At 45.7% G+C, this 12656-nt stretch overlaps 1 protein-coding gene across 1 annotated transcript in view; it reads left to right on the forward strand.

Annotated features, from left to right (window-relative positions):
- The first annotated feature begins 1306 nt into the window (after positions 1 to 1306).
- LOC116659968 (putative serine protease 47) overlaps positions 1307 to 12656 on the forward strand; it is a 47033-nt gene continuing 35683 nt past the window's right edge. The window contains exons 1-2 of the mRNA XM_032468380.1: positions 1307 to 1398; positions 5790 to 5922. The gene's annotated coding sequence lies outside the window, so the exon portion shown is untranslated. The remainder of the gene's footprint in view (positions 1399 to 5789; positions 5923 to 12656) is intronic.

The raw sequence follows: 12656 nt of genomic DNA on the forward strand, positions 1-12656 counted from the left end.
GAAAGAACTCTGAGCTTCAGATTCCTACCGCGTAGTCAGTAAGAACATCTGTATGTTGGGGACATGGGGAGAGGACTTGGAAAGTCTTTCTCATCCATTCAGTGTTAAACGTCTCGGCGTGACTCAGCATCCAAGTGGCCTGAGGAACAGCACTTTGGCAGGTCTGTTCAACAGTTCACCACGAGCCTCACACCGTACGTGACTTTTTTCTCCTGAAGGAGCACCATGTCTAAAATGTCTTTAGTTTAGTTTTAACCAAGTCCGTATGTACCTAATATGGGAGCAAGAATTTCCACTAGGGGAAGACTTTCTCACCTGTGGGCTCTCAGACATGGGGTACAGGGAAGCTTTTGAGGAGCAGGAGAGGCAATGCTGATCCAGGTCCTTATGCAGTTGGCATCATGCTCCTCTCCTCGGGCATAATGTCAGTTCACTGAAAGAACGCGCGTCTGAAATTCCTTTCATATAGCTAGGAGCAAGAGCTCAGAAACTCTAATGTGGAAGCAAAATTTACACAGAGTGAAAGGGTCTCACATGTTTCCTGGGTATAGTGAAGCTTGAAGAAACTTGAGAAAACAGTTTCTAGAAACCTGTTAAAAGATTCACTATTATGTACGACTCTCTGGGCATAACAACATTTCTGTGAAAGAACCCTGAGTTTAAGATGCCCTCCACGTAGCTAGTAAGAACTTGCATACATAAAGAATGTGGAAACCGTATGACATGCAGTCAGAAAGGCTTCAGCATCCATGCACCATTAGGACTCTCAGTATGACTCAGTGTCTAAATGGAGGCTCTTACCTGCTGGCTTGCAGAAATCTTAGGCACAGTGTCCTTCCAGAGAACTGCTGTTAAATCCAGAGTCATGAGGTAGCAAATCTTTTAACAGATTTAAATTCTGTTTTCTCAGGTTTCTTTACTTCCCTATAGCCAGTGTCCTAAGAGGAAGTAGAGGAGGCAACCTTTCAGCCTGTATGGGAATCTTGCTTCCATAGTACATGTATATAGTTGTTTTTACTAGCTGTGTGAAAGACATTTTAGGAGAGATTTCTTCCAGTGAGCACAAGTTATTCCCAGAGGGTGATGCGCATAGTCAGTTGAATAAAGAACCTCCAAGTAGCGCTTTTCTTGCTACTTAGACGCTTCCCTGCACCCAGTGTTCTAACAGCTCATGGACAAGAAATCCCTTTCACCGGCATGTAACAGCTTGTTGCATTATTAGTTACTGTACAGCTCTTGTTACTGCTCTTTGCAAGAGGGTGTTGACTTTGTGAGTTTTCAGGGGCAGGAAGTACCCACAGTGAGTGAAGCTGGCAGTGAACTCTGCATCAGACCCACAGAAAGAGTGTTTCCCGGGCTACCTGAAAGATGACTCACATCTTGGTTTTAAGAGAGAAGGTATGTGAAAGCTTTCCAAGTGCGTAAATGTTTTATCCTCGTATTACATATAGAGAGATGCTGTTACTAGGCACAGAATAGAAATCATTGGCCCACTTTTCTTTCTGAGAAACATTTTTATACACAGAGAGTCATTCATGTAGTAAATCATTTAACAGATTCATAGAAGCTTATTGCTGATACTTCTTCCACTGTGGTATAAACCATTTTATTACAGGCAAGAGATGAATGCTTTTGCTCTGCACGTAAGGTCCTGATTCCGTGTTAGAGACCGACAGCTGTTGTTAGCAGCGCTGTGAAGGAAATGGTAGGCTCTGTGCTCTTCCAGTGAATGGAGCTTATACCCAGTGAGTGATGTGCACGCTCAACTGAACAGAGGACCTCGAGCAGCAGAGCTCTTCCTGCTACAGAGAAATGTCTTCACTGTGCTCAGCCAGCCCCCAAGTGAAAAACTTCCTCATGTATGTGTAAAAGCTCGTTCCCATATTAGATATACACAAGCTTGTTAGTTTGCACACATCAGTGTATAAACATGAAAAACTACACGCATCAGCATACAGGCTGAAAGGTTCCCTCCTCTACTTCCTTTTAGGACACTGGCTATGGGGACGCTTAAAGAAACCTGAGAAAACAGCATTTAAATCTGTTAAAAGATTCGCTACCTCATGACTCTGGATTTAACAGTAGTTCTCTGGAAGGACACTGTGCCTAGGACTTCTGCAAGCCAGCAGGTAAGGACCTCTAAGGATAAGGAACATGGGAACGGGAGTTTACACGGACTCAGAACGTCTCTGCCGTCCACCCAGTGGCTGAGTTCTAGGCACGAGCCAGCACCCAGTTAGTGTGGGCATCAGTGATCCCACAGGCCTGTTAAACCACTCGCTGTCAGCCTGCGCATTTTTGTCCTTTTTTTCACCGAAAGAAGACTGTCTAAACCTACTTTCCTGGACTATTAGCAACTCTATACTTATACTGAATATGATAGCAAGGCTTTACATGCAGATGGAAAGGCTTTCTCATGTCAGGGTTGTTAGAGCCCTGGGCAGAGGGAAGCTCATTTGTAGCAAGGAAAGAAATACTGCTACAGGCCCTTTATTCACCTGACTACGTGCCTCACTCACTGGGCAGACTTCCTTCCACTGAAAGAAAGCTCTGCCTAAGATCTGTTTCATGTAGACATTAAAGACAGCTATTTATATCTAATACGGGAGTAAGATTTTAGATGCAGGTTGAAAGGTGCTCTCACCTATTTTTTGTTAGAACACAGAATAGCAGTGTGAAGAAACCCAGGAAAACAGCTTCTATAAATCTGTTTAAATACTCACTGCATGCGAGACGCTCTGGATACAACAGCATCTCTCTGAAAGGACACTGTGCCTGTATTTTTACTGCGTAGCTAGTGACAGCATGTGTGTATAAGGTACATTCAAGCAAGACTTTCCTGAGAGGCTCTTACATATCTTCATGGTTAAAACCTGGCTCTGACTCAGCTTCCAAGAAACCCAGGAAGCAGTAGTTTGACAAGTCTGTTAAACACGTCACTACCAGCATCACTCACTGTATCTTGTTCTGCTGAAAGTACACTGTGTCTAAACTTCTTTCATAAAGTCCCACTAAGGCTATGTATCTAATCCAGGTACAATTTTTTACATGCAGATGAAGGGCTTTGTCATCCAAGGCTGCTTAACAACCTGAGTGTAGCAAAGCCTCTATGTAGCAAGAGAAGACCTACGGCCACCGGTCCTTCACTCACTTGACTGTGTGTATCACTCGCTGGTTATTTGATTCATTCACTAAAAGAACACTGCGCCTAAAATTTCTTTCATATAGTTAGTTACAGCAGGTATGCATGTATATGTAGCATGAAAGACAGACTTCACATGCAGAGTGATGGGGCTCACATCTATTGTCTGTAAGAACACTGTATATAGCAAAGCTTGGAGACGTCTGTAAAATCAGATTCTATAAATATGTTAAATGATTCACCGTGGGGATGACTCACTGTGTGTAACAGTGTTTCTCCAAAAGAACGTTGTGTCTAAGTTTTCTGTCTATCTTGTTTTACGTTCACACAGGAAGACTTTCCTCTCCAGTCACTGTTAAAACTACATGCATCACTTACTGGGTACAGCTTCTCCCTGAAAGAACCTTGTGCCTAAATGTTCTTTCATATGTTTAGTTACAAAAGCTATATGTCTGTATCTCTCTTAATAATACCTAATGTGGAAACCAGACTTTTCATGCAGAGAGAAGGATGCTCTCATTCTCTGCTTCTTAGAACACTATGTATAGCAAAGCTTACAGAAGCCTTGGAAAGGAGTGTCCAGAGATTTCTTAATTCACAGGTGCATGACTCTTTCTGTACAATATAGCTGTGAAAAAACACTGTCTGACATTTCTATCATGGGGCTCAAGACAACATCTATATATAATCAACATTTCAACAGGAATTTTTATATATACTATGAAAGACCTTTACATCCATTCACTGTTAAAAAGTTTTGATATGACTCAGCTTCCAAGTAGGCTGAGAAAACCTACCTCTACAGGTCTGTTACACTACTTAATCCTAGCCTCACTTACTGTGTGTAACTTTCTGTCACTGAAAAAAAACACTGTGCCTAAAATTACTTTTATAGTATCTTTTAAGAAGTGTGATTATCTGTCTGTCTATCTGTCTATCTGTCTGTCTATCTGTCTGTCTGTCTGTCTGTCTTATCTATCTATCTATCTATCTATCTATCTATCTATCTATCTATCTATCTATCTATCTATCTACATGGGAACAAGGGTTTACATGCATCTGGGCAGGCTTTCTCATCTACGGACTGTTAGAATACAAGGTGCAGCCAAATGTCTAAGTTCCACAGCAAACACTACTTCTACAGGTCTTTTCATCAGTTGACTGTATGCCTCACTTACTGAGTATAGCTTACTTTCCAGAGTGCAAGAACACTCTGACTAAAGTTTAAAGTTTCTTTCACATAACAGGTAGCAACAGCCATGTGTATTTATGTATCTCTGACATGGAAGCAAGACTTTACATGCATAGTGAAAGGGATTCTCTATTTTGTCTTAGAACAGTGGTTATAGACAAGCTTAAAGAAGCCTAAGAAAACAGCGTTTTACAAGTCTATTGAATATTTACCACATCCACGACCCTCTGAGTATAAGAATATTTGTCTGATAGAACACTGTGCCTAAGATTACTGTCTTGTGTCTAGTAACACCACCTATGTGTAACTGCCAGTTTATCCCTCCCTCCACCTTTCCCCTGATAACCGTGTTTGTTTTCTACATCTGTGAGTCTCTTTCTGTATTGTAAATGAGTTCATTTGTGTTATTCTTTTAGATTCCACATATAAGTGATGTCATATGATATTTTTCTTTGATTTAATTCACTTAGTATGATAATCTCTAGGTCCATCTATGTTGCTATAAATGGCATTATTTCATTCCTTTTCATGCCTGAGTAATATTCCATTGTGTATATATACCACATTTTCTTTACCCATTGATATGTCAATGGCTGGTTGCTTCCATGTCCTGGTTATTGTAAATAGTGCTGCTATGAACATTGGGGTGCATGTATCTCTTTGAATTAGAGTTTCTTCTGGATATATGTCCAAAAGTGGGATTGCTGGATCATAGGGTAAGTCTATTTTCAGTTTTTTCAGGAATTTCCATACTGTTTTCCATAATGGCTACACCAAACTACATTCCCACCAGCGGGGTAAGAGGGTTCCCTTTTCTCCACATCCTCTCCAGCTTTTATCATTCATGAACTTTTGAGTGATGGCCATTCTGACTGGTGTTTTATAGTTTTGATTTCCATTTCTTTTGATAATTAGTGATACTGAGCATTTTTTTCAAGTGCCTATTGGCCATTTGTAGTCTTCATTGGAGAAATTCTTGTTTAGGTCTTCTGACATTTTTGGATTGGGTTGTTTGTTCTTTGTTATTAAATTTTAAGAGCTGTTTATATATTTGGGAAATTAAGCCTTTGTCAGTCAAACATTTACAGATATTTTTTCCCGTTCCGCAGGTTGCGTTTTGTTTTGCTTATGGTTTCCTTTACTGTGCAAAAGCTTGTAAGTTCAGTTAAATCCCATTTGTTTATTTGTGCTTTTATTTCTATTGCTGGGGTAGACTGCCCTAGGAGAACATTGCTGAGATGTATGTTGGGTAATGTTTTGCCTGTTTTCTTCTAAGCGGTGTATAGTGTCTTGTCTGCATGTTTGTCTTTAAGTCATTTTCAGTTTATTTCTGTGTAGGGTGTGAGGGAGTATTCTAACTTCATTGATTTACAGGCAGCTGTCCAGTTTTCCCAGCACCACTTGCTGAAGAGACTGTCTCTTCTCCATTGTATATTCTTGCCTCCTTCGTCGTAGGACGCGGGAGCGCGCCCGGAGCCCGCGGACGCTGGGCGGGAGCCGGGTGCTCCTGGACCGGCTCCCGGAGGAGGAACGCGGCCTGGGGCCTCGGCGACCGCTTGCTGTCGCTTCTGCTGCCAACGCCGAGCAGGTAAGGGGGCGCTGGTGGGCGCGCGCGGGTCGAGGAGCCGGCGGGTGAGGCCAGGGCTGTGCAGCTGGGGAGGCACACAGGGAGGGAGGGGTGCGGAGGTGAGGCCCAGGCCGCGTGGCCCGTCAGGACCCTGAGGCGGGTCCAGGCCCGCTGCCCCGGTTGCGGCGCCCCCTCCCCGCCACTTTAGTAATCACTGAATGCTACGTCTTTCTCTGCTGCAGCTCATATGCGGGTTTGGGAAAGTCGGAGCAGCTCCTGGAGATGGGAGGGCGCCCGGCTGGCCCTCAGGCTGTGGCCTTCCCGCGCAGGTGGACCTGCCCTGGGAGCGGAGGCCGCCCCGGACCGTCCTGGGCACAGGCGTCCTGGGGCGGAATAACGGGCGAGGCCTGGGCCTTTGGGAGTTTGTTGGCCTGCCCCTGAGATCAAAAGCTTTTGACAAGTGTGTTTTTCATCTTTTGGGGAATCTCCCTCCTGTCCTGTTTTCCACAGTGGCTGCACGAAACTACATTCCCACTAACAGTGCAGGAGGCTTCCCTTTTCTCCACTGCCTATCCAGCATTTCTCCTTTGTGGACTTTTGGATAATGGCCATTCTGACTGGTGTGAGGTGACACCTCATTGTAGTTTTGACTAGTTTCCTTTGATAAAAGAACAGCAGCATTGAGCCTCTTTTCATGTGCCTACTACTGGCCACTTGTATGTGTTCATAGGAGAATTGCTTCTTTAGCTCCTCCTCTGCCCATTTTTGGACTTGGGTTGATTTTTGGTTATTCAGTTGTGTGAACTGCTTCTGTATTCTGGAAATTAACCTCTTGTCAGTCTCACCTTTTGCAAATATTTTCTCCCATCTGGTAGGTTGTCGTTTTGTGTTGCTTATGGTTTCCTTTGCTGTGCAAAAGCTGATAAATTCAGTTTGGTCCCATTTGTTTGTTTCTTTGTGCTTTTGTTTCTATTGCTTGTGTGGACTGCCCTAGGAGAACTTGGCTGATGTGTGTGTCAGATAATATTTTGCCTATGTGTTCTTCTAAGAGGTATACAGTGTCTTGTCTTATGTTTAAGTCTTGAAGCCATTTTGCATTTATTTCTGTGTAGGGTGTGAGGGACTATTCTAACTTCCTTGATTTACCTGCAGCTGTCCAGTTTTCCCTACATCATTTGCTGAAGAGACTGTCTTTACTCCACTGTATGTTCTTGCCTCCTTTTTCAAAGCTTAATTGACCAAAAGTTTTGGGGTTTTTTCTGGGCTCTGTATTCTGTTCCATTGACCCATATGTCTGTCTTTTTTCCCCTCCTTTTCCAGTTTTATTAGGTCGAATTACTACAGTCTGACTGCACATACGCATTCTATTGCATGTAGAGACATATACACAGTATACTGCACGTTTTTTGTCTTTTAGTTTACGTATGTGTACCACTTACCGATTCTAAGAAGAGACTACATTTTGAAACTTACATAGTTACCAAAGGAATAAAGCCAACTACGAAATAAGAATCCGATCCTAAAGGACAGTCAGATGTGCTTACACATACTCAAGAAATCAAAATGATTACTAGTCCATTTGCAGCCTTATTATTATTACTTTTTAGATTCCTCATATAAATGATGTCATATGGCATTTTTCTTTCTCTTTCTGGCCCACTTCACTTGGAACGACAATCTTCAGGTCCATCCATATGGCTGCAAATGGCATTATTTTCTTGTTTTTGTGTGGCTGAGTAGTGTTCCACATGTATGTATGTATGTACCACATCTTCTTTCTCCAGTCATCTGTCAATGGACGTTTGGGGTGTTTCCATGTCTTGGCTGTCGTAAAGAGTGCTGCTGTGAGCATTGGGGTGCATGTGTTTTTTGAAATTTATTTTTCTCTGGATATATACCCAGGAGTGGGATTGTTGGATCACATGGTAGGTCTATTTTCAGTTTTTCAAGGAACCTCCATACTGTCCTCCATAGTGGCTGCACCAGTCTGCACTCCCACCAACAGTGTGGGAGGGTTCCCTTTTCTCCATACCCCCTCCAGCATCTGTCATCTGTACACTTTTCAATGATGGCCATTCTGGCTGGTGTAAGGTGATAACGCATTGCAGTTTTGATCTGCATTTCTCTGATGATTAGCGATGCTAAGCATTTTTTCACGTGTCTGTTGGTCATTTGTATGTCTTTATTGGAGAATTGCTAGTTTAGGTCTTCTGCCTATTTTTGGATTGGGTTGCTTGTTTTTTTTTTTTGCTATGAAGGTATATGAGCTGTTTGTATATTTTGGAAATTCGTCTCCTGTCAGTCACATCATTTGCAAAGATTTTTCTCCCATTCTGTAGGTTGTTTTTTTGTTTTGTCGATGGCATCCTTAGTTTTGCAAAAGCTTTGAAGTTTAGTTAGATCCCATCTGTTTATTTTTGCTTTTATCTCCAATATTCCAGGTTCAAAAAATGCATTGCTGTAATGGATGTCCGTGAGTGTTGGGCCTGTGTTTTCCACTAGGAGTTTTATAGTATCTGGTCTCACATTGAGGTCTTTAATCCATTTTGAGTTTATTTTTGTACATGATGTTGGAGAATGTTCTCATTTCAGTCTTTTACAGGTAGCTGTCCAGCTTTCCCAGCAGCATTTATTGAAGAGACTGCCTTTTCTCCATTGTATACTCTTGCCTCCTTTGTCATTGATCAATTGACCATATGTGTGTCGGTTTATTCCTGGACTTTCTATCCTGTTCCATTGATCCTGTAGGTCTGTTTTTGTACCGACACCGTGCTGTTTTAATTGTAGCTCTGTAGTATTGTTTGAAGTCTCGGAGGGTTATTCCTCCAGCATTGTTCTTTGTCTTCAGGAATGCTGTGGTAATTCTGGGTCTTTGGTGATTCCATATGAGTTTTAGGATGATTTGATGTATTTTTGTGAAAAATATCCTGGGTAATTAGATAGGGGTTGCATTAAATCTGTAGGCTGCCTTGGGCAGCATGGCCGTTTGAACATGCTTAATTCTTCCAATGCAAGAACATGGGATGTCCTTCCATTTCTCTAAGTCCGCCTTAATTTCCTTAGTCAGGGTTTTGTAGGTCTCCGCATAGAAGTCTTTCACTTCCTGGGTCAGATTTACTCCTGAGTATTTTATTTTGGGGGATGCGGATTTAAAAGCGATTAGTACTTTCATGTAAAGAAATGCCACTGATTTCTGTATGTTGCTGTTGTATCCTGCTACCTTGCCGAATCTTTCGTCAGCTCTAGCTGTTTTTTATGTGGTGCCTTTAGGGTTTTCTGTATGTAGTATCATGTCCTCCAGATATAATGACAGTTATACCTCTTCTTTCCCAATTTGGATCATTTTTCTTTCTTTTTCTTGTCCAGTTGCTGTACTAGGACTGCCAATACTATATTGAATAGAAGTGTTGAGAGTGGGCATCGTTGTCTTGTTCCAGATTTTAGCAGACAGGCTTTCAGCTTTTCTTGTAGAGTATGATGCTGGTTGTAGGTTTATCATAAATAGCTTTGATTACATTGGGGTGTGTTCCCTCTATGCGCACGTTGGTAAGGCCACAGGCTCAGTGCGGTCAGGGGGCTAGGAGGGTGGCAGCGGCAGTAGCAGCGGTGGGAGGAGGGGGGCTGCCCCTTGGGAGCCAGTCATTTGCTCCCATCTCCCCTGCAGCCTGGCCCTGGGAGTAGTCTCTGTTGCTCCAGGTTGACTGGACCCAGGTCCTTAGGTCAGTCTGCTACCAGGAGGCTGATATGGTGCAGTCAGGGGCGAGGGCGGTGGTGACGGTGGAGGTGAGGCTGCCGTATGCAAGCCCTTGCATTTACTCCCATCTTCCTGGCCGCCTGGCCTGGGGACATCCTCTGCTGCCCCAGGTTCACTGGAGGCATGTCTTCAGGTCAGCCTGCTCCTGAGAGGCGAGCTTGGTGCCGTCAGTGTGCTGGGGCAGGGACAGCGACAGCGACAGAGAAAGCGACAGTGAAAGTGGGAAATGGGAGCAAATTCCAGCTCTAGCATGGGGTAGCCCCAGTCCTACAGTTGCTGCTGCTGCCATCATCCTCCCCTGTCCACACTCCGCCTGCCTCCCAGGAGCAGGCTGACAAGGAGAAATTCTTTGCAAGAAGCCTGCGCAGCAGAGGCTTCCCCCAGGCCAGGCAGCAGTGGAGATTAGAGCAAGTCCACTGGCTCTCCCAGGGAAGCCCCCCTCCTCTGCCGATGCCACAGGTGCTGCTGCCTGCTGTCCATCCCAGCAGCGCCATCAACCACCCAGAGCCCACTGGTAAGCACTGTGCAACCAAGGACCACCCTGCTCCATAGGCTCAGATGAGGCACTGGGCACTGGGCTGGGGTGGGGAGGGAGTGGTGGTGGTGCAGGGTGGAAGTGTTGGGGGGTGTGGGGCAGGGCACCCAGGCGGGAATTGGAATGGCCTCCAGCCCTGCCCACCCTGGCCCGGGAGCCTGGGACACAGGGCTTTGCACCTGCACACTGCTTTTGCCATGGTGATCGGAGCCAGGATGGCCCTGCCCCTGTGAAGTGAGGGGTGAGGGGGTCAGCTGGGTTAGGGTTGCAATCTGGGTGTGGGGGGATCCCGCAGTGATGGGAGGACAGACTGAGGGGTGAGGGGGTCACTGGGAGTGGAAGTGACCCAGATGTGGGGTGAGGGGGGCCGGCCCGGGGTGAGGGCCACTTGGAGTGAGGAGACCCAGCTGAGGAATGGGGGGGCAATTCCGGGGTGAAGGGTGAGGGGACTATCTCTGAATGGTGGGGGGACCTGGGGTGAGGCATGAGGGGTCAGCTTGGTTTGTGGGGGCTATAGCTTAGGACCTAGTGGGGCGCAGTGTTGGGGCGGGGACTTCTGTCTGAGGAGAAAGAGCCATGTGTTGGGGGTGCTATCAATCAGGGGCCAGGCCTGGTCTGGGGTGGAGAGGCAGTGACTGGGTGGGAGGAGGCGAGCAGGGGTAATGGGGCTGGGGGTGTGGCCTGGCCCCGGGGCCTGTGGTGGTTCTAGTTGGGTGCCCGAACCCTGTGGGTGGCAGGGTGGGGGCGTTGGGGCTGGGGACCCGGCTGGCCCGTCCACGAGGTTGGCCAGCCCCGCCGCCCCACCGCTCCACCGCCCCAGCACCCGGCCCCGCTTGCAGCATCCCTAATGCAAGAGTCCCAGTCAGGCGTCCGGGCTGCGGGCAGGAGGGGAGGGGCTCGCACGCGCACGTACGCGGGAGCGCGCACAGAGGCACAGAGCGCGGGGAAGCTGGGTGGGAGCCTGGTGCCCTTGGACCAGCTCCCGGAGGAGGAACGCGGCCTGGGGTCTGGGCCGCTGCGTGCCAGTCGCCTCCGCTGCCGCCGCCGAGCAGATAAGGGGCGCTGGTGGGGGCGCGCGGGTCGGGGAGCCGGCGGGTGAGGCCTGGGCTGTGCCGTTGGGGAGGCGCACAGGGAGGGGTGTGTGGGTGAGGTCCGGGCCACACGTCCCGTTCAGACCCTGAGGCGGGTCCCGGGCCGCTGCCCTGGTTGGGGTGCCACCTTCCCCCAGATTGGTAATCACTGAATCCTGCGTCTTTCTCTGCTGCAGCTCATGTGCGGGTTTGGGAAAGTGGCTGAATTATTATAGCTGAATAATATTCCTCTCTCTCTGCGTGTGTATCACATTTGTTATCCATTCATCCACTGATGGACACTCAGGTTGTTTTTGTATCTTGGCTATTGTCAGTAATGCTGCAATGAACATGGGGTGCAGTTATCTCTTCATAGCGTTTTTATGTCCTTTCGACAAATACTCAGGAGTGGAATTGCTGGATCACATGAATCTATTTTAATTTTTTAAGAACTCTCCATATTTCCATCGTGGCTACACGAATTTACATTCCTATCAATAGTGCACCAGAGTTCCCTTTTCTCCACACCCTTGCCAAGTCTTATTATTTCTTGTCTTTTTGCTCACAGCTGTCCTGACATGTGTCAGGTGATCTCTCGTTGTGGTTCTGATTTGCATTTCTCTGATGATAGTGATGTTTTGTCCCTTTTCTTGTCCCTGTTATCTGTCTGCATGTCTCCTTTGGAAAAATGGGTATTCAGATTTTCCGTCAATTTGTAAATCAGATTGTTTGTTTTCCCTGTGAAGTTGCATGAGTTCTCTATGTATTTTGAATAGTAACTCCTTGTTAGAAGTAGGATTTGCCAATAGTTTCTCCCATTCACTAGGTTGCCTTTATCTTGTTGATGGTCTCCTTTGCTGTACAGAAGCTTTTTAGTTTGATGTAACCCCAGCTGTTTATTTTGACTTTTGTTGCCTTTGCTTGCAGTGTCAAACCTTAAATATAATCATCAGGACTGAAGTCAAGTTGTTAATGCTTAAGTTTTCTTCTAGTTTTTATGATTTAGGTCTGATGTTGGATCACTTCATGAATATGTGTGTCTTGCTCAGGGGCCATGCTAATGTATCTTTCCAGTTTTAGTATATGTGCTTTCCCTAAATGTGAACTTCCCACCAAGGGGAAATTTAAATTGACCTTATCCTCTGCTAGTCAAACTTGAAGAACATGGATTTGTAATCTGTCTTAGTGTCCCCTCTTTAAGCACAGGACTGAAGTTTAGAACCATTTATCTAAAGAGACTGTTTCCCCCAACCGCATTCTGTAGTCTTCTCTTTACAAGGACATGAGAGATGTTGTTCCTGAGAACTCTGAGGACAGGGTGACAGTCAAAGCACTGTTACTGATTAGTTGAATCCTAAGAGAAAAACTCTAGAATGTGCTTAGGGAAAGGTAGTCA

The sequence above is a fragment of the Camelus ferus genome, chromosome 26, assembly GCF_009834535.1.
Source record: "Camelus ferus isolate YT-003-E chromosome 26, BCGSAC_Cfer_1.0, whole genome shotgun sequence".
NCBI lineage: Eukaryota > Metazoa > Chordata > Mammalia > Artiodactyla > Camelidae > Camelus > Camelus ferus.